General features: G+C 45.7%; 1 protein-coding gene and 1 pseudogene across 2 annotated transcripts in view; both read right to left on the minus strand.

Moving 5' to 3' along the window:
- Positions 1-23026, minus strand: part of DPF3 (double PHD fingers 3) — a 255312-nt gene that overhangs the window by 224820 nt on the left and 7466 nt on the right. The window lies entirely within an intron of this gene.
- On the minus strand, positions 5316-5929 carry LOC141570449 (large ribosomal subunit protein eL15 pseudogene; annotated as a pseudogene).

The following is a 23026-nucleotide window of genomic DNA, read 5'->3' on the forward strand; positions in this document are numbered from 1 at the left end:
GATCAGCAGGAACCTCAGAACACGACACCTGCACTCAGGTGTAAGTTCTATTCTTAGGCAGGGACTGTCTGGACACTTATGTCCTAGGATCTAGATGAATCAGTGCCACTGTATTCCCCAAAAAACAAGGCCTAGCATGATTTTTCAGGAGGACATCCCCTGAACATAAGCTCTAATGCATCTTTTAGAGCAAAACTTAATAGAAGACCCGGTCTTATTTTCGGGGAAACATGGTATCACAGAGCTGGCTAAATTGGAAGGAAGGACAGAAACATGTTCGGATGAGTGTCTATCTCTACTACAGCCAGGGCTCTTCTTTGGACCATCACAAGTAATGACAGACTTTCTCCATCGATAGAATAAGGTAAAGGAACCCTATGGATACTTCCACCCCAGACACAGTATCAGTTATCACCATACCCCATTCCATTACTCAAATTCTCTTCTGCAGGCACCACAGAACGCTGCTGGGGGTTCTCCGATGCCACAAAACCATCTCCCTGGATCCCTCTCTCAGAAGTAAAACATCTTTTCTTCTCTTATCACTCCTATTGCAAGCAGCACACACACACACACACACACACACACACATTCACACACACCAGAACACCCTCAATTTACTCAAAAATCCATGAGGCAACTGTGAGGGAAGCAAGAGGGCTAAAGAGAAAGGAAGAAGATCACAGTGAAGGCCTGGCACTTCTGGAAGCATTTCCCAGTTTTCTTTGTGAAGGCCCCCCAAACCCTGAATGGGACAGACCCATGTGGAGCATGGATCCCACCCCACAGGAAACAACATTTTGAAAAGAGTATACATTTGACCAGGGAAGAAGGGGGGACCATGCCCAGGCTTAAGAGCATAACTGTTTCCTCCTCGGCCTACCCTCCCTCTCCCAGCCTCGACTTAGAGCAAATAGTTAAGCCAACCCATAACCCATATGAATAATGCATGGAACCAGCTCTCAGGCCTCCCACACAGGAAGGCGTGTCAGGCTGCACAGATGGCCTTCTCACATGCACAGGCCACAGCTCTGTTGTGGGGGGCTGAGATTCCAGCACAGCCCGTAGTTTCCTCAGGAACCATGAAAGAGAAAGTGGGGCTCCCCAGGAGAGGTATGAAATGTGGGGTGATGACCTATGAGTGAATGGGGACGTGCCAGCCATCCTGGGGCAGACACCAACAGCTGGAGTGATTTGTTAGCCCTTTTTTCATGAGTTAATTTGCTTCCAGCAGATTCCATTAGTGACCTGACAGACCCAGGACCTGGAGGAGGGCCCAGGAAGAGCTGCTGAGTCAGCAGACATAAGGGGCGACCAGGAAGGCCAGACGTCTTGCACCCAGCCCTTTGCCCAGGGTTTCTATTTGAAGAGCTTAGAATAATTATTTGCAAAGCTTTTGTTAAGGCAGCACCACCAAACCACATGTTAAAAGAAGACACACGAACCTTGACCACCGCAAACGCCAACCAGTAGCTGACGCAATACAGGAAAAGAATTCCTACATGATATAATCTCTTTCAAATGGCAGGGAGAAAGCAAAAGTCAAAGTTATAAACTGGGTTCCATCTGCACCTAAGAACCTGAGGGGAGTGGAGGCGGCTGGAGAGGGTTGAGATTTGAGTTCTAGCTGACAATTCCAAAAGAATAAGAAAATACTGATACTACTACTATTGCTGCTGCTATTACTACAAATAAGAACTATTACACTTAACATTTATTTCACACCTGGTACGTGCTAGGAACTATGCTGTAAGTTTTTTAAGGCATTATCTTATTTACTCTTCACACAGGCCTTTGAGGTAGGTAAACTGTGTGGGTAAGAGATGCCACACAGCTACCAAGTCATGGAAAGATTCAGAGCAAAATCAAGTCCAGATGTGTCTGACTCCAAGCTTGTGCACTGAACCACCTTGCTACACAGGTCAATCCAAAGGGCTAGAGAAAGAGCAGTGACACGGGATTCAAGTCCCACGCGTGCCCTACCTAGCTGTGGGATCTTCGGCAAATAATTTCAACTCGTGGGCCACCCTATTCCATAAGATGGCTGAGGGATTTCTTAAAGGCCTGTTCAAATTCAAACCACAGTATTGACTGCTCCAACGCCAGCTGGATGATGGGGCGGGGCTGTATATAAACACAACTAAGGCCTGTCCCTGCCCTCAGGGGGTTTCCAGTCTCGTCCAGTCTTATGCAAAAGCTAAAGAGCCTTAGGTGCCTTTTCAGCTCTGAAATACTACCCAGTGATTCCTTTTTAATACAATAAAGTATTTCTGATAGCTTTTTACCCATCTTCTGCTTGTTTTTCTGTGTGAACTTGTGTTGGGAGAGGTGTCTGAAATGATGTTCCGCTAATGGATGTGGGGTGCTATTTTTGCTCTCATCTTTTTACATTTTTTTGTGTTGCTTGGATTTTTAGTAACAAATATACATCATTTTTATAAAAACAACAAAGTCATTTTTAAAATACTACTAAAACAATAATATATATGCACACACAGACCTATATATTTCAACACTATCTGGATATTTTAAAATATTAAGAAGTTATTAACTCCAATGAGATCTATGTTTGTTTGTTTTTAAAAAATAATTCTTATTTTTTGTAGCTACATATTGAAATATTTACAGACAAAATGACGTCTGGGATTTATTTCAAAACAATCTCTGGCATGGGAGGGTAGGGAAGGCTATAGGTGAAACAAGACCGTCTATACGTTGCTAATTGTTGAAGCTGAGTGATGCGTATATGAGGGTTAATTACATTATGTATGTTTGAAATATTTCAAAATATTATAGGGAACGAGGAATCTCCTTCAAGGCCAAGAGTGAAGCAATATTTCCCCAAAGCTAAGCTAAGCCCAGAGTTAGTTGGCAACCTTCTTACCTAAGCTTTTCACCATCCTTGACTTGACCAACTCTTCCTTTTGACTATCACAGTTTAACTTTGTTTTCTGTGGCTTCCTCCCTCTCTCACACCACTCCCCAAAACTTTCTAGAATCATTCATCAAGTCTGTTGGTACATTCTGGTGCCCAGGCCACTCTAGCTAACCTTATCCTTGCCCCAGGGACAGAGAGTTCGGGCCTGAGCAATACTCCCATATGCCTCAGTTCAGAGTCAGCTACTATCAGGCTGTTTGCTCTAGAGACAGAACAGCTTAACTGGTGGGGGTGGGGCGCTTGGTTCACTCTTTCATTCAATAAATACTTGCCAATCACCTACTTTGTGCTGGGCACTGAGTCAGGTGCTAGGGATCAGTGGTACACAAGACAAAATTGCCACCTTCACAGAGTTTTCATGCTAGAGGAGCTACTACAGATGTCATCTCCTCAACCCTCCAAGATTTAAGGTCAGGGGTATAGTCTCCAACATCCCTGAATCACCGGGGTCTTGTCCAAAATAAGGAAAGATAATGATCTGGTGCGAAGGGAGAGCATACCACCCAAGTACCCACCCCAACCCAGTTCCCCATTTCGTGCGACACAAAGACCAAAATGATTCAAGACCACTAGGTAAGTACATTGTGGCTAAGGACAGGATATCTGGCCTCACCACTCTAGGGTCACCAGACGCCGTATTCTTAGAAGAATTTTTATAACCTCTGCAGCCATTTTGACAAAAGTTTCTCCTCCACTTTTGGTTGAACTTGGTAAAGTTTTACTAGAAGACATAATTGTAGCAGTTTTTAAAAACAAGACTTTCCTGCCAAGCATGACTTATATGACCTTGATAATATAACCAGGGACCTCCTATGTGAATGCTAGGTCATAAGAAAACATTAAGCATTGTTTGGTGAATCACTTACACACAGACTTCCAAATTGATTTGGTGCACAAAGACTTCCAAATCAAATTTCTTGGCAAAAAATTAAAAAATATTATATATATATATATATATATATATATATATATATATATATATATATATATATTCATATATTATATTTATATATTATATATATTCATATATTCATATATATTCATATATTATATATATATTCAATTTGGAAAAACCACAAACATTTTCAATTTTTTTTTTTGCTTTGTTGCAATAATAGAAATAGTGTCATGAGTAAAGATTTTAATTTATTCATCTAGATATAGGGTCTATTCTCTTATCAGTTGTGGATTTTACCATTGTTCTAATAAAAGTGCATGCTTTGTACACTTTCCCCCATTGATTATAAGTTCTAGGAGGCAAGGTATCTCAAAAAACTGAAAATGGAACTACCTTATGACCCAGCAATTCCACTCCTAGGTATCTATCCGGAGAAATCCAAAACTCTAATTCTAAAAACTTTATGCACTCCTATGTTTATTGCAGCACTATACACAATAGCCAAGACATGGAAACAACTGAAATGCCCATTGGTAGATGACTGGATTAAGAAACTGTGGTACATTTATACAATGGAGTATTACACAGCCATAAAGAAGAAAGAAATCTTACCATTTGCAACAACATGGATGGACCTAGAGAACATTATGCTAAGTGAAATAAGTCAGACAGAGAAAGACAAATACCATATGATCTCACTTATATGTGGAATCTAAAGAAAAGAATAAATGAACGAACTAAACAGAAACAGTCTCAGAGATATAGAGGAAAAACTGAGGGTTGCTAGATGGGGGTGAGGGGTGGGGATAAGGAGGAAGGTGAGGGGATTAGAAAGCACAATCAGTAACCACAAGATTGCCACGGGGATACGAAAGTCAATTTGGGGAATGTAATCAATAATGTTGTAAAGATTGTGTAGGGTATCCGATGGACACTTGTCCCATTAGGGAGACCACCTCAGGGATGATGTAGATGCCTGATCACTGCACTGTACACCTGAAGCTGAACAATAATGAATGTCAAGTACAATTTTATTTATATTTATATATATATGGTTACAAGAAGTGGAGTACAGCATTAGGAATAGAGACAGTGGAAATGTAATGGCTGTATGCGATGTCAGAGGGGTAGTAGATTGGGGGAGGGGGGTTATCACTTTGTGAGGAATATAAATGATAAATGTCTATTACATTGTTTTGTACACCTGAAACTTAAAAAAAAAGTGGGCAAAAGGCTTGAACAGGAAATTCACTGAAAAAGAAACCAGAATGCAAAATAAGCAAAGGCAAAGATGAAAAAAAAAAAGTTCTAGGAGGTAAAAATCACTTCAGTATGATTTTTGTGCTATTGTATTACATGCTCAGCAACCTAGTATAATGCCTGGCATATATAGTAGGTACTACTATTTCTTCTTTTTTTACTTTTGACTGTCTTAAATTGTTTATTAAGGTAAAAATTTTATAACCAATACTTATACTATCAGTAATGGTGGAGCTGGAGAGTATTGCACCTTCTCCAAGCTGCACGGCAAGAACCACCAATAATGTGGTGGAACTTGTGGCCCTTTCCAAGGCCACAACTCTTGCAGCTTGCAAATATCAGCCCTCGCATCTCCCTGCGCATGTGGACTGGTCTGGTGATTCCCTGAGTGTTAGGATTCCGTCTGATAGCTTGATGGAATGGATTGGGGAGAATCACCTCAGAGAACTTGTACACAGAATCTTCACCAACGCAGTAAGAATTCAGGACTCTCAGAGCCCCACAATGACGTCCAGCTCACTCCTCAGCCACAGACTGAAGGCTTCCAGCAAAGGTTAGCTGGTTGACACTGTGATGGACATAGGTGCACCCTTAGGCACTGGGCATTTGCAGCCACCAGAGCGCCCACGAATCTGATGTACGGCATAACTTTGCTTGGCCTTGTATCCCAGCCTGCGTGCTTTATGGGGCCGGGTGGGGCAGGGGGTCCTGAGGAGTACAGAGAGCTGACGGTACCACCAGCAGAGCACTCTGAGAAGAAAGTTACATCAGACTGGCATTACATCAGACTGCCTTTTCCTCCACAGATCCTGGGTGTACTTATAAGCACCCATCTTGCCTAATCTGATGACTGCGGCCAGACAGAAAGGAAAGAGGTACTATTTCTTGAATTGAATCCAAATATGCTTTAAAAAATAATTTTTAAAAAATTTAAAGCTCAATGGCACACACCCAGAGATAATTCCCTGTGCCTTTGGACCAACCAGTTTGTATCCAGGTCCCAATGAGACCCACTGGACGGTGTCCTCATCTCCGCCCTGGATGGATGTCCAACAAGGGCAGGTCCAACATCACCCCTGCCTATTGGACATTTCCACCTGGATGTTAAATCAGCATCTCAAGCCTACCCAGGGCAAAGCTGGGCCCACACACACCTGCTGCCCCCACGGTCCTCGCCATCTCAGCAATCCCATTCTTCCACTTACTCAAGCCAAAAACCTTGGGGTCATCCATGACACTTCTCGCGTTGTCACATCACACTTCCACTTCCTTTGCAAATCCTGTCATCCCTGTCTATAACATGTATTCAGAATCCAGCCACTTCGTACAACCTTCACAGTTACCACCCTGGTCCCATTCACTCCTCCTTACTGGTCCCCTGCTTGGTCTCTGCTTCCACCATTGCATCTCAACTCAGCAGCCAGGGTGATGCTGTCAAAACTCTCCAGTGAGTCCCCAACTCCAAAGATAAGCCAAAGTTCTACTACTGTCCTCCTCTCACTCTGCTCCAGCCACACTGGCCCCCTTGCTTTTCTTTAAAACATCAGGCACACTTCCACCTCAGGACCTTGGTACTTGCTGTTTCCTCTGTCTTGACTCACAAATGTTCCTTTCCAGTCAGGTCCTCCCTGGCCACCTTATTTTAAACTGCCCCCGCTCCCCAACACTCCCTGCTCTAATACCCTCATACACTTACCACCATCTCACTTATTTACTTACTTAGATTATCCTCTGTCTGCCCCCATTAGAATGTAAGCTCCAGGAAGGCAAGAATTTCACCCATTTTGTTCACTGCTTTATGTCTAGCACCCAGAATATCTAAGTGCTCAGTAAGTATTTGCCGAATTAACAAATTCGGAAATATTCTTCTCTCTCCATCATGGAGGGGAAAAAACCATGGAACTCCTTTAAAAACATATGATTCAGTTCATAGCAACACACACACACATATTGATGTATGTTTATATTTATATATTTCAGGCCTTTCTCAAACAAATAAGCTCTAGTGAATTTCAAGGGGGAAGGAAATCTCATTTCATTTTCACTCTCTTTCACTCTTCCCAAATCAGGACCCACTTCCCCTCCTCTCAGGCCCAAAGCTGGAAAACATCTGCTCATAGGACGCAGGAGGAGGGGCAAGAGTCACCAGACCTGAAGGCTGTTACCACCCACAAGTTTGAGGGGCAAAGAAAAGACTGAGAAAGGGAAGAGAAATTAGCACATAGATGAATAACATATGTTTAAAAAACCTCTCCCAGGCCATGAGTCAGCTGAGTGAAGCTGGCACCAGAGTGACCAATTAATTTCGTGACCCTGTCACTTTCATTAGGAACTATGGGACTCTTTAAAACAAAAAAAAGGGGCAACTGATCTGTAGAAAAAGGGCATGTATGTCTGCCAGCGTGTCTATAGAGAGAGGTCTGACAACAAAACCAGTTGTTTTCCAATGGAATTTGCTTCAAATGTGCGTTAAACCACCTATTGGGTGCCCAACACAGTGCAAGGTGCTGGAAACCGAGAAACATCTAAGATACGGTTCCCTCTGACAAGGCGCTCTGAGAGGCAGAAGTGACTGGCACAGACACACAGCTCGCCAGACAACACTGTACGAAGTGCTCCACTGGCATCAACAAAGTGTTATGGGACCCGCAGAGGGGCGACTGGCTCTGCCTAGAGAAGGCTCAGAGCATGAATGGTGAGTGGAAACTGGAAGGGTTCATCAGGCAGAGGCAGGGGGGGGGAGGGGGGGAGGCGGGGGGGGGGGGGGAGGCGGGGGGGGGGGGGAGGGGTGTCAGAGGAGGAAGTCCTGGCAGAAAATGTCATAGAAGCAGAGGCCTGGAGGTGGGAAGTCCATGGTCTGGTATGATTCAGGCTCAGAGCCCATGGACAGGTGGTGGAAAGGGAGGTCAATTGTGAATATCCGGCTAGGGGGTTTTGTATTCTCCTCTGCAAAGCTCCCCCTGGTCCCTTCAGGGATGGATTCTTTCCCTCCTCTGTATCCCACCATGCCCTGGACACACTCACCAAAGCTCACTCCCAGCCCAGGGCCTTAGCACAGGGTGTTGGCCGTTCCCTCTGCTTGGAATGTTGTGTCCGTCCCCCGCCCGCCCCCCCCCCCGCCCCCCCCCCGCCAAGTATCTGCAAGTGCCACTCACTCTCGTCTTGCAGGGCTCTGCTCATTCGTCACCTGCTCTCTACAAGGGGTCAAAGTCACACACATGTACCCCTTACCGCACTTTATTTTTCTCCATAGTATTTATACTTGTGTTTTTGTCTGCTGTTGGTCTCCTCCACTAGAATATGAGCTCATGAAATCCAGGACTTTGTTTTATTGGCTGTTATATCCCCAGCCCCCTCAGTGTGTGGCACATAGTGGGAGCTCAATAAATATCTGATGAATGAATAAAAAGCACCTGTAACACATGAATGATTTGGGTTGTTTATATCTGTCCCCACCTACAAGACTGAAAATTGATATGAAGGCAAAGACTGTGCTCTCAGTTCTCTACCCCAGCACCTCACACAGGGCTGGTCCTCAGAAAACAGTGGATGGATGGATTCTACAATCAGAAAGAGCCATTGAAAATATAAAGAAACTGTGCAAAGCTCTCCCTGTGGGTAGGGATAGCCTGACATGGGGAGAGAGGAGAGATGTTGGTAAGTCAACTAGGAATCTCCTGCCAGTGTCCCATTAGCACTCATGTTGCATGAATGAGAGATAAATGGAAGAGGGGTCAGAGTCCAGAGACACTGCCAAGGTTAAGTCAACAGCACTAAGTGTATGTGGGGGTGAGGAGCGAGGGGAGCCAAAGATGACCCTGAGACTTTGCTTAAAAGAGAGTGAACCCTGAGAGGAATAAACAGCGTTAGAGGAAGAAGAACAATGCATCTAGGATGTAAGTTTGAGGGGTACATCCAGGTGGGGTGGAGTAGGCAGTAGGATAGTCAGGAAGAGAGAGGAAGATCAAATAATGGGATATTGAATCATGACTGAAGCCGTGGGAATTCCCTCATTCATTTCTATTTCTGAGCAACTTCCATGTCCCGGGCACTTCCTAAGTGCTAGGGACTGTGGCTGCTGCAGGCCCAAGGCAGGCAAGGTCTGTGCTTTCTTGAAATTTACCTTCCAAGGGGAAAGCCAGACAAAAGACGGGTGAACAAATACATAACGATAATTTCTGATGGCTGTATGCACTGTGGGAGAAACATGTACAAGGGTCATGGGAGAGTGGTACACAGACAGTATTAGACGGGGCGGGCAGGGGAGGCTCCTCTGAAGAAGTGGCTTCTGCCCTGACAAGTCAGAGGGCAGAAATGATGGAGAAGTTATTGGTTTCATGGCTTTGGTTTTTCTTGAATAAGTTTGGGGTGAAATCATCTGCGGAGAGGGAGAGGATGGGAAGGGTTTTTGGGTAAATGGCAAAATACTGGGACAATTGCTACGGGAAGAAATGAAAAGGGGGTGAGAAAAGAGATGACGATAGGGCACCGAGGACCTAGCTGAGGGCTGAAGCCACAAATGTGTAGAGGAGCCTATCAACACAGAGCATATTCTATTTTACAAGTGTTATATAATAACGAAGCTTTATGTCCCTGCAGCTATATTGAAAACAGCACTAATACCCTAGTAACGACCTGGAATCTCTACCCCTACTTGGTATGAGGTGGGTTGGCTGGAGTGTTTATTTGATTTTAATTAAGTTTGATGGGCTGTGAGGATTTTCATTACTTGGTTTGACCAGGCACGTTCCCACTGCCAGCCCCTCCCATAAACCCCAGTCGCTTCAGTCTGTGTTCCTGCCACAGCCTCCTCACGCAAGCCATCCTGCCCATTAATCACCGTCAACGTCCATCCTGTCATACCTTAAATAATTCCTCAATACCTCCAGGATCAGCGCCAAACTTTTCACACAGGTGTTTCTAACCGGGTCCTCATTACCTGTCCAGCCTTATCTCTCGTGGCCACCCCGTCTGGTTGGTATTCACACTGTTCCTTTTTGAACCCAAGTCCATTTCATGGGCAGTTTCAAGTCCACACGTGAGGGTCTTGGGCAAGTTGCTTAAACTCTCTGGAGTTTTCTCATCTGTAAAATAGTTAATATACCTGCTTCCTAGGAGAAGTAAATGAGTTGTGTGTAAAGCACACAACCCAGGGCTGCCAAGCAGAGTACAGGTAGGTAGGTGCTCGGGAGATGGTGGCTGGAACCATCTAACCACCATTACTGTCCAAGCTGCTGTGTAATGATGCAGTTATTACAGCACCCAGCACATGGCCACGTGGACGCAGAAGACATTGGGGACATGGCCATTAACATCGGTACTACGTTCTGTTTTGTGATTCAGCTCTTGATTTCCACTGCACTCTTCTTTAGGCTTCTCTGAAAAAAATCAACCTACACTTTTCCACTTGTATGAATATTCAACTTATGTCTTGTCCCTCAACTAGACAGAAAGTTCCTAGAGAACAGATATTGTATCCTCTGCTTCTTAGTATCCCCCTTGGTGTGAAGTCACAGAGCCTTCCACTTCAGGAGATGCTAAATAATTCCTGGTTGATATGCTGAGCTGAGAGCTTGGTTCCCCTCCGACAGGGAACCAATCTCTCCTCAACATGCCAACTTCTACCCATCCGTCACGGCTCCCTCCCGCTGCTCCATGAACCTGGCCAGTGAAACTGGTTTCTCCCTTCCCTGAAAATCTATGGCACTCACTAATTTGTCATATTTTGCCCAAAATTCTACAGCTTCTAGAATTTTAGGGCATGCAGGGACATTGAGTATGTGGCCCACCTTTCTTCTACCAGTGCTCATCTCACAGGTGTATTTTCTAGCCAGACGAGGAGACCTCCAGTATACCCAGAATCTTTTTCACAAGGAGGAAGCAAAGGCTGAGATGGTTAAATACCATCATTTCAAACACAGGGGTTCTGTCTCCCAGAGCAAAAATGCCAAGAGACCCTCTGTGGTGCGTACGGAAGACAGGGCTGGAGGACCTGGATTCCAGGCCCAGTTCTGCCTCTTATTAGTTGTGTGAGGCCTGAAGGCTCTCCCCAGATGTTGCTAGGCCTCTGTTGTCATGTCTAAACAGTGAGGGAGACCACCAGTGGTCTCCAAGGTATTTCCTAGATCTACAATTCCAACCTCTGCCTATGAGCTGTACTGTTGAGGAACAAATAGAGTCAAAAGAGCTTTGGTCATTAACTGGTAGAAGTACTTTGAAAGCTTCTCTGTTCCTGCTACCCATTCTCCTATCCGGTATTTCATGCAATGGACATAGAAATGAGAGCATCACAGGGCAAAATCTGAACAACTGAAACGTTGCCTGCCCCCATTGTGACTGTTGAAGCTGGGTAATAGATACATGGAGGTTCTTTAGACTATTCTGTCTACTTTTGTCTAGGTTCGATATCCTCCATACTAAAAAGTTATAATAAGAATTACAATAAACCCACCTGATTCCACCTTTTCATGTACTAACTGGATACACACTTTCTAGATGGATCCCATGAGCCCTCAAAAAAGGTACTGAATCTTTTTTTTAAAAGAACTACATATGGAAATTGTAAGAAATCAATACTTTTGAACCCTGCCCACCGAAGAATAGAGGGGTGAAGAAAGAGGCAACGCGGAGCGCTTGGAGACAAACATCCGGTTTTGAGCCCCCTTCTCCCACCAATGCTGTCATTTTATAACTATGTCAAGTAGGACAAAGAAATTACCAGAGCCTTGTCTCCTCATGTGTATTATTGTGAGGCTTCAAGAGACCATCTGTGTCTCGAAAGCACTCGGTACCTATTCTACCCCCACACACACCCATTTAAAGCATCATTACACTTGTTGGTGTATGTGCAGTGCTGGATGAACAGTGGTTCTCAAGCTTTAGCAGGCATAAGAATCAGACAGCATGGCCTCACCCCCGAGATTCTGATTCAGCAGGTCTAGGGGAAAACCCAGGAACCTACCTTTACATCAGTCACAGAGCTGCCCTGGCATAGGTAGTCCTCAGGCCACACCTTGAGAAGCCCCAAGGCACCCGCTGTAGGAGTGAGCAGCAGGGACAACAGAGAGAGGCAAACTGCTTCAGACTGTACTTGAGAGGAAAAGTAATCTATTCACAGTATCGAAAACTTCCAAGGATGGGGGTGGGGTATCAGTTTCTGTCAACTATCAAATGGGACTGGGAATTATAGGAAGGAGGGAAGCAGTTAAAGGGAAAGCTCTGTTGTCACAGCCTATGCAGCTAATGCCTGGTCCTTCATGTACGTGCTCATATCTCATTTTTATTTTCTAAACTGGACCCAGAAGAGCCTCCTCAGAACTCACTCATGCGGTCCTTCCCTGGCCCTACTGCTAAGTCTCCCAGTAACCAGGGGGAAATTTTTAGAATGTGAATTGGATCAAGTCACTTCCTAACTTAAACCCTTCCATGGCTCTTAGGAGAAAGTATACACTCTTAAAATACACATCAAGGGCCTGCGTGTTCGAGCCCCTCCTCACCTCTCTTAGCATACTTTCCCTTTCTCTCTGACGCTCTGACTACAACTGCTTTCCTTGTCCCCTCCATCATGTCACAGGACCTTTGCACATGCTGTTCCTCTGCCTGAGATGAAATGTTGCCTCTTCAAGGAGTTTCCCTCCACACACAAGACTAGAACAGTTCCTCCTGCTATACTCTCTTATATCTTCCTGGACTTTTCCAACATAACACAGATCCAACTTTTACTTATATTTTTATGTGGTTCATGTCTGTCTCCCCAACTGGCCTATAAGCTCCATAAAAATAGGGTCCACGTTGGTTTTGTTCACCATTGTACACCCATTGTATACACAGTAGCTGGTACATTGTACATGCTAAACTAATACAAGATAAATGTCAAGTGCTCCATGGTGTGGAAAGACGTGTGACTGAAGAAGAGACATGAGAAACCAGTTGGAGAAATTCATGATGCAAATGACAGGGCAGAGTGAGGTGGCACACTTTCCCCTGAACTCGGGCAGCTGAGAATCTTCTCAATTATCACAGGTTGGTGGTCACTGGACACCTATAAAGCTGAGGTTCTTAAATAAGAGCATCTGTCCCAGGCTGTCCCCAGAGGACCATGAGAATGTGACTTACCCCTTGGAGAAGACGGGGGCTGAGAAAGAAGGCTAGAAGAGACTGTGTGCCAACCTCCTCAATGCCCTTCCTGTTATCTCTCTGAAAATGTAGCTTTGTCCCTCATTATCAGAACTCAGAGAGAGCAGGGAGAAGGTCACAGACAGAAATGATCTTCCTCCCTCCTATCTGGAGCCACAGAAACAGGCGAGCTCAGGTTATCTTTGTGTTTGCTTCTTTTCCCCACCGATGAGTGGGGGGTAGGGTGGGCGGGAAGATTTAGAACAGTCACTTCAGAAAACAGGATTTTCTGCTTGGTCACCAGACACATTCCCATTCAAAGGATGCAACACAAGCTGAAGTGTAGGTCCTCTGACTAGGCTATCGAGTCCCATCAATTACACCACGTGGAAAAACTTTGGACGGTTAAAAATAACATAGGGGTCTGGTGTTTGGAAGATCTGGAGTTTGGAATGCCAGCTTGTCAAGCACAAATCACTGCCTACCAAAAGTGTGTGCTGGGAAGGTGTCTACACACACCCGCCGGGACAGGAGGGCTGCAGGTGAGCAAGGTGTCCACGGTCCTCCGTGTGTCAGACCAACTCTCAACTCCCTCCCACCTTGGTCTGAAGGACTTCGGAGCCCTGCTCCACCTGTGCAAAGGGCATCCTCGCCCAGGCAGGAAGCATGCTCCTCGGAGGAGGAGGGGGCAGCAATGAATGGAAGTGAGAGCAAGTAGTTCAGCCACATCAGAGACTCAGTCCATCTCCATGTGTCGTTTCTGCATTTGTGAAATTCTTGTTCTTTCTCAGAAGGACCCGGTATCAGCACCAATTAAGTAGCATGTAATAATCTGAACTGGACAAAGTGTCCCATAGATAAATCTTTCTCAAAGTCTCTTCTAGCAGATTTGCTCTAAGAGTAAAACAGTACATTAATAATAATAATAATAATAATAATAATAATAATGCCGTAAGGTTCTAGAACATCTTTCTTCTAAGAAAATTAGAACTTCTCCTACTTATTATCTCATTTTCCTAAGCCAATGTGAGGCGGGGGGGGAAAGCCAGCTAGTATGTCTTTGCATTCTACAGATGGAAACACAGGGTCACTGCAAACATCTGTTAAGAGGGTACTATGTGCCAACTCTTCTAAGCACTTTACATATATTAACTCACTTAATTCTCTAACAACCCTCTAAAGGCAGAAACTATCATTCCCACTTTACAGACGAGGAAACTGAGGCACAGAGGGGTTAGAAATCCTGCCCATGATCGTGGGACTTGGATTTGATCGTGGGACTTGGATTTGAACCCAGACTCTCCAACTCCAGAGCCAGCACCCAAGTTAGGCCACACAGCCACTGCTTGCCACACTCCCTGGGACAGAGTGTTTGAACTTTCAAAGACTGCAAGACTCGAAGGGATCCCAAAGACTGGTGGGATGCCCCTTCCCCCTAAAAGTTGGTTCCCTGGGCCCCTTGGCCTTCCTCTGGGATGGAGTAGGCAACATGTAGGTGGAAAGCTTGAATGGGTAATGGGGGGTGCCTATGTGGGAGTGGGGAAGCACTACCTTCAGAATAAACACCTCAGCGCCCCCAGGAGGTAACACTGACTGAGAGACCTGCGGCCTCACTCCCCCGATGTGAATCATGAAACTCATCCTTGGAGCACCAGACTCAGTTGAGCTACCACGGTGAGCTTTCATGTTTTCCGCCCCGGACTGGATTTGTATATTTTTATTTATACCATTTATGGGTTGTTGTTGTTGTTTTAAAGAAAAGGGATGGTGACTAAAGCATTGAAAGGGAAAAAGGCCTTTAGCTCCAGCATTTAGACAGGCTTTTAACCCCACTTAGCAAATCTGCTGGCCAGAGCTGACCTGCACCTGATAAAATGGAAGGTTCACACCAAAACAGGCCCCCCAGGGTATCCCCCCGACCGCCAGCCCCTCCGGGAGATGCCCTGGAAAGGACCCGAACACATGATCAAGGAAACCACGAACCAGGATTCAACTCAACCTTAGTGAGAGTGGGAGCCTCTGGAGGTGGGCAACCTTCCCCCTTCCCCTTTGGGGGACACAGGATGACAACCCCAACCTCCCCTGAAGCCTCTCTTTTGGCCTCTGAAATGTTCAAGTTCTTCCCAGGAACTGGCTGCCTAACCGCGGCTCTACTCAGACCAGCCTGGCCCCAGGCTATTTCCCATTTTACCTTCTGTCCATGAACTAGGACACACACACACACACACACACACACACACACACACACACACTGCCATCCAGACACAGGAATCCTTTTGCCGTCCTCTGCACATTCCCTCCCACCTGGTTTTCCTTCCCCCAGAAAAGGAGGGGATTCTCTAAGTCATGACTCAAATGCGACCAAATGCTTCTCAAATCTTTGTTCACTTACCTTTTACACTTGACCTTCCCCATCCTCAACCCCCAATACTCCTTGAGCCTGACCAGATCCCACCATCCTTCCCAATTCGGCTCAGAGCTGCCTCTTCCCTGAAAACTTCTCTGACACCTCAACCTGGGACCCGCTTTTCTCTTCCTAATTCACAGTCCCCCCCTCGGGGGCTGGACTGCTAATTTAGTGCCAGGTTATTCCCTCCCTTGTAACCTCATACACCCATTCTTCTCACCCATTTGCTGTGTGCAGTCTTTGCCCATTTCCCCCTTCCCTCTCCCCACTCCCACAGTCACAAGATTGAGTGTGCCCTCATGGGGACAAAGTGGAATACTCTTCCTTCTTTTTGTGCCCCTTTGGTGCTTTTTGATCAAGGGGTGCTGCACGTGGGGGAAGGAGTATGAGGTCAGTGGGGCATGGATGAAAGGACAAGAAGTCAGAAGGAGACCTAGGCTGGAGCTGTAACCCTTGATATGAAGCATTAAGTGGATTATTCTTCCATCTAGGGCTCAGAGAATGCTGGAGAGGCTTAGATCTGAGTCAAGAAATAAAATAAGAAGCAGAATGCAAAAGAAAAATGAAAGGGTAACCAGCAGGCTTTTCCTTCCTGGGGATTTGAAAAGCTACAGTAGAGCCTGGAGGAGCAATGCCAGGAAGCTGAACTGCCCAAGGCTGCCAATGCCGGGTCTTGGAGAAAGGTAGGAACATTTCAGAGCTTTAACATTGTCGACCCCAGTTCATCTGGGTCACAAAGGAGACAGGAACTCCAGGCAACACTGGGCAATAATATTGTTCTACCCATCAGAGCTTCTTTTATTCTGTATTTCTCAGGAACCGAACCCATTCCAGAAAGGTAATGGGTGAGAACAAATGACCACCAGAAGAGGAATCTTAATGGGTCCTCTCTGTTTGGCAGATCCTCAAATGAAAAAACAAGAATCCTATTGCTCCAAGGATAGCAAGAAGTAGCTCTGTCTCAGAAAGGTTCCTACCTTCAGACTCACAAGCCAGGCAGGCTCCATGCCACCACTTGCCCACCAAGCTGACGGGGATCTCCAGCTCCTGAGATGGCAAACAATGCCCCCTGGTGTGTTTGGGACCAGGGAACTATGGGAACTTTCCACATTTCATAGATCTCTACAGATCAGTGTTCATCTCAGCTACCTTGTGCATAACTGACCTAAAATTGAATGATCCAAACCTGTTCCCTATCCCCCAGAGATGTGTGTAATTATATAAATGAGGACAGAATATGTATAAGTATCTGTTATACTGGGATGGCTGCCCAGAAAGGAAACGAGCACGAACAAGCGGATGGCCCCATGTGTGCCCTCTGCACTGAGGGGTTGCACAGCAGGACTGACTAAGTGTTAGCACAGTATGACCTTTCTGAGTTGACAAACATTTTTGTACAATTCTGCTCCTACAGCCCATAGGTCATGCACCATCAGCATTTTCTCTGGCTTTCTGCGTGGAAGGAGATCTAGCGGACTAGAATCTGAATGAAAACTTGACTTGGGTAGCCCGACTCCACCTCGGTCTTCACCTTCCTCCCGACACAGAACCAGGCCTCTCCAGGTGGTACCTTCTTCCAGAAAGCTCCAACACTGAGTGGTCGGGAGCGTGGAAAAGCGGTGAGAGGACATGGCAAAGTTACCATGATAGGCATTTCTCTCTCTCTCAATATGAGGAATAAAGGCCCTCACGTGATCCCCAGGACATCATTTTTTGTTTCATTGTCGAGTGAATTGATCTGCTCTGAATGTGTTTGGGACACGGAGTCATAGGGAAAGTTGTATCTATCTATAGCAGGGGTGTCCAAACTGCGGCCCGCGGGCCAACTGCAGCCTGCAATCCATTGTTAATTGGCCCGCAGCAAATTCCAAAAATATATTTAGTTTACTTAAATAAACCAGGTGAGGCAATACGTACTTCACCTCGCGTGAGTGGCCCGGCTGTTTGTGTATTTTACCGCATATGGCCCTTGGTAAAAAATGTTGGAAAAAGTTTGGACACCCCTGATCTAGGCATTGGTACTATGAAAGTATATAACAGGCAATGTCTCAGAGAGTATGTATCTGAAAACAGTCACTGGGCTACAGATACCGCCAAACTCAATAGGACGGGCAGTAGACTCTCACTGATGCCAGCCTTGGGCTAAACCTACATATTATTCTCACCTTCTGGTCTCCTCCATCTTAAAACCCATACAAGTCCTCAGGTATAAATAAGGCTAAAGGAAACCCCACACACAGCTGAGCACACATCAGGCACTTAATAAAAATATGGTAGACTTACCAGTGGCTTGTCACAAGCCCTAAGTTACTTAGTCCCTGAAAAAGAACAAAGCGGAAAGACTTGTCTTTATTTCCCAAGACCAAAGAGGGGGAAATCCACGTTTTCTATATCTACAAGGATGTGGTAAAGAAACAAGGGGCCAAAATAAATAAAGCTGACATTCATCACAGCCGAACATGCTACATGCAAGTAAGGCCAGTGTTTCCACCCCTGAAACTGAAGAATTTGGGAAAAGGAATTCTGATGTCTTTCTTTTCCAAACTCCTGCAGTTGAGGGAGAGGATGAGAAACACGTCAAGTCTAAAGGGCTAGCAGCAAATTAGGCGGGAAAAGCAGTGTGTCTGCCTGGTGGCTTCCTTTGCTTGGTTATTCCACACGTGTTTATGAGATAGCGCCTGCTATGCTAGATTCCGGGGCTAGGAAGGCAAGGCAGGCACCGGCCCTGTCTATCCTCCCGGGCCTTACATTCTAACTAACCAGAGTGAAGTATTTCAGTGGCCAAGAGAGAAGAATATGCTTAGGACTATGGGACCAAGGGCAGGTGTGGCCAGTTCTACCCAAGGGTCAGCAAGGGCCTCAGTGGGAAAGAGGGGACTTTGAAGCATCTGGGCGATGAGAAAGTGGATGCTCATCGAGCATACCTGGAGCAGAGCTGGAGAAGCTGCAAGCCCTTTGGTGACACTATAGGGGGAGCGTGAGGGGCACCCTCTTTCTAAGCAGGGATACAGAGCAGACCCTCAAGATAACAAGTTTACCTCACCTCTCATTCTGAGCTTCTTAACCTGGAGCCCATGGACCTCTAGGGTATCCACTGATGGGCTCTTCAAGGTCTGTGAGCCCCATAAAGCCATATGGAGATGTTCACACACGTGCATTTTTTTCTGGGGAGATAGTCCACAATTTTCACAGGATTCTCAAAAGCGTCTGCCATTGACAAAGAAAATGAAGAAGCCACACTCAGTAGGACACCTAGGAGCCTGAACGCCAACCAGACTGTGGTGCAGAGCCCTAGTTTTCCATCTCCATACTCCACATACGAGCGTAGGATCCCACATAGCATATTGGTTTTCAGAACTGACAGAGCTAAAGGGGTGAGTGCAAGGAGATGGGGAAAAAAAAAAAAAAAGAATCACCATTTTCATCACCAAAATAAACATTTGTGTGCGAGGCACTGGGCTAGACTTTAAAAACCAATACTTCTTTCCATAAAGGCATATGGAAGAATGTCTTCTCAAACTCCTGTTCCCAGACACGGGATTGCAGAGCCCAGTCCCGAAATGTAGATACAAGTCACCCAGAGTAATTCACTGCAATCCCCAGATCAGGCTCAAACTTTAGTTGGCAGTTGCCTAGCAACGGATAACCCTAAAGATGTAACACCAAACTGAGATTCCAAAAGGGCATTTTGTGGAAAAGTAGCCCCCACGAAAGTCTTTCTGCCAAACCACTCTGGGACTACTGGGGGAAGAAACACTTTGCAGCCAAAAGGAGGCTGGAAAGGGCGCTGGGAAGGTGTGCAGGTGGTGGTGTGTTTTCCCACCCTGGGGAGCAGGCACAGAGATGGGAAACTGAGGGTTGAAGGAGAAGGCAACCGGTGCCTCTGCACGTCCTCTTTCAGCCTCTACCTACGATTACTCTTCAAGCAGTTGCTCAGCAGATCCCAGCTACATCTGAACAATAAAGTGGCACACAGACTTGACCGCACCTACATCCAGCCCTGCCAGAAAGTCATCATTCTGCAGCAGTTCCATTGCACTATGTCAGGGTGGGGTGGGCAAGATGGCAGACCTCAGACTACAGCTGACGGGGAACCCAGGTAGCAGTTTTTATCCCACTCTCCAGGGCAGCTTCCTCCCTTACGGAGGCAGCAAGAACGAGAGAGGCAAAAAGATCTCTCTTTCTAAAATTCCAAGTTTGTTTTTGTTTTTTTTTAAATGAAAAGCTCAGAAACTCCTTCAGGTGAGACTAGGATTACTAAAACGAAGGTCCTAATCCAAACCATTGCACAGGCCAACACTGGGCGCCTGTGCCGGAGCAGGTGGCAGAAAGCTTGGGAGGGCGGGGCCTTCTTCAGAACCCATCAGTATCCCTTCTCCAGAAAGGTCTTGGGGGTCGGAGGAAGGGGCAAATAAATATATCAGTCTGGAAGAGCTTCAGGAAGAACAAATGCGGAAGTCAAACAACAACAAATAAGGCGAGATAAATCCAGATAAAATATTAAAATCATTAAAGGGCTGCTGCTCCCTGAAGATTGGGAAAAATGAAGAGAGTTAATTAAAAGCAATCTCCATGCACTGCTGAGCCAGCCGGCCCTGATAAATCAACAGCTGGGGCGGCTGTGGAGGGCAGTCAGGGGCTTGGGGGGGGGGGGGGCTAGCCAGGGAGGAGGGGCTGTCACATAGGTGGCAGTGACATCAAATTGAACACAGTGACTTAAGTTTCCTGTCTCATTAAATATTTTATGACACTGAATAAAGTTGTTCTTCCGAGGGGGAGCAAATGATCAGTGAACAAAGAGGGAGGTAGATAAGGCTAGAGAGGTATTGTTTGTTTGACTCAAAACGTACTTGGGATGGTGGTGTCTGCATCTCTGATCTAGTCCCAAACGCAGAGGCGCAGAGGCTTTCGGGGGTTTTTTTTTTTGTGTTGGTGGTGGTGGTAGTGGTGTGGTGTTTTTTTCTCTCTCTACCTGATCTGCACAGGTAGATGCATCTTCTCAAATCTCGCTACAAAACCCTGGGCTATGTTTGTTTTGGGGGCTGTGGGAAGCAGTACAAAGTCCAGGAAAGAACCAAGAGGAGATAGAAAAGACCCAAATTCTTATTGCTGACCCAAGCCAGACTTTGAGCACAAAATTAAAAGGTCAGCAGAAATGGTGGGAACTTTCTTTTTTTTCTTGCTTTCTATTTTTTTCCCCTTTTATTTCTCTACTCCTTTCCATCTTTTTTCTGCAGTCAGATAAAGTTTTTGTTTTTCATTTTAAACAAGAAATAGTTCAGCATTTTCGGGCTCAATCTAAATAAAAACCCAGAGATTTTAGAAGTGTTATAAGAACAGCCCTTTTCTAGTCTAAGGGAACCCTCCTGTTCTTCCTTGATGGAAATATAATCAAGAGAAATGATTGGGGGAAAGTGTTTTTTTTTCTGCTCCATAGAATTGGGATTGGAAGGGGAGTGTGTGCATGGGGAAACATAAGGAATTATGCATTTGGATATGCATTTTAATTAGGTGGACAGAAGCAGCCGCCTGTTAATTTTTCTTGCTTGTTTCTACTTAGCATTCATCACAGGCAGAACCACCATAGAGCACTCCCATGATAATAGGTGGTTCTGCATTGGCTAAGTCCTCGGGGAAAATAATTAGCAGGAGAGAATATATTCTCTCCACTCCCACTACCCCATCCACCCTGCCCTCCCCCACCCTCAGCACCACATTGCCTCCCACCGCCCCTCACCCCCAACTGACAGTGGTTTCTCTAAGAGAAGCCTAGGGGAGAAGTCAGGCTTCTGGTTTACAGGCACTTACTTTGCCGGGCCAAACAAGGGTCTGGAAGGAGAAACAGACAGACTGGAGGCCTTCCTTGGAGTGGAAGCTCCTAGATGCAGGGAGAGAGGCTACTATGCCGCTTAGTTCTGAGGGGCAGGCTGGCAGTCAGTTGTTGGCCAGGCAGGATGACAAAGCTCCAAAGAGGGTGGGACAGTTCTCATTGAGCTCAACTGGCAGCAAAGATGTTTAAAGAGTCATTAGTTGAGGAGAATGGGGAGTGTGAATGACGTTTTTCACTTAATTTGCTTTTATAAAGTAATGTTGTAGTTCTGCAGCAAACTTGAACCTGAAGCATTTCCAGGGCTGGCAACCAACATGTAACTTCAATTCTGAGATCTGACCCCCATCACGATGATCTCCATAGTCTACTCTGTATAAGGAATCAATTCTTGTTGCTGATCTCCTGTGTCAACAGCTCACCCTCCTTGTGCACTAGCAAATTTAAGCTCCAGGCCCACCTTCACCCCTTCCCTCTCCCAGGAGTCCCTCTGCCCTCCGAGCTTCCGTTTCCCCTGATTTTGAAGGTGGACTCAGTTCATGGCGGCCAATGGGAAATGAAATGAGGACTTCCCTTGAGCTCATATTCTCACCTATTTCAAACCCAGACAATGGGAAATCCCACTGCATCCCAGAGCTATTTACACACAGCTGGATGAGTAAGGCTTCGCATTTCCTGAGAAACAATGGTTACACATGATGTGGAATGCCAGATTCATTTCACTTGTTTTCGTTTTAATATATTAAAATAATGTTTAATATATGAGGTATTGCTGACTATGAGAAGGCTTCAGTCAGCTACAGGAAACTATAGTTCTCCTAATAATGCCTCACATTTGTATTTTACACCTTCTGAAATGTTTTCACATCTATTATTTCATTTGGGTGGGGGTGGGGGTGGTAAGCAGGGCTGGGTGTAGGGGAAGGGAAGAGAAAGGAGACAGAAGCTTTTTTCACTACATGAAAAGACAGGCCTAGTTTACTAACTCTTGCCTTTCAAGCTGTCCTGTCATCCCAGGTGATCCCTCAACCCCGTTACCAGATGGAACCTCCTCTCTGCCTAGGAGACCTTTACTCCAAGACCCAACAGCTGACTAAGACTAAGCACCTGGAGCCTCCCCACACCCAAACCCTGACCCTCCAGGGAGTCCCTACGCTCAGGGCAGGGGGACAAGGGCCGAGGAAGAGGGAAGTGAGTTTCTGGGTTTCCAGGACATTTATCTACCTCCCTTAAATAATGGTATTCCTACGGGGGAGGGGGACAAAGAAGTTGAATTCTATGATACTGTCACTATTTTTCTTTAAGTTTATAAGGTGGGGCTGCCTGTACTATCTAGAAACGTAGTCCCTACATTTTAAAGAGTCTGAAAATGAAGAGGACCTAGACATATACCCAAAAGAACTGAAAGCAGGGACTCAAACAGCTACTTCTATGCCCATGTTCATAGCAGCATTATTCACAATTGCCAAAAAGTGAAAACAACCCAAGTGTCTATCATTGGATGAATGGATAAACAAATGTGGTATATACACAAATGGAATATTATTCAGTCATAAAAAGGAAATCCTGACACATGCTGTA

The sequence above is a fragment of the Rhinolophus sinicus genome, chromosome 3 (genome assembly GCF_057876585.1).
Source record: "Rhinolophus sinicus isolate RSI-liver-muscle chromosome 3, RSI-T2T, whole genome shotgun sequence".
Taxonomy (NCBI): domain Eukaryota; kingdom Metazoa; phylum Chordata; class Mammalia; order Chiroptera; family Rhinolophidae; genus Rhinolophus; species Rhinolophus sinicus.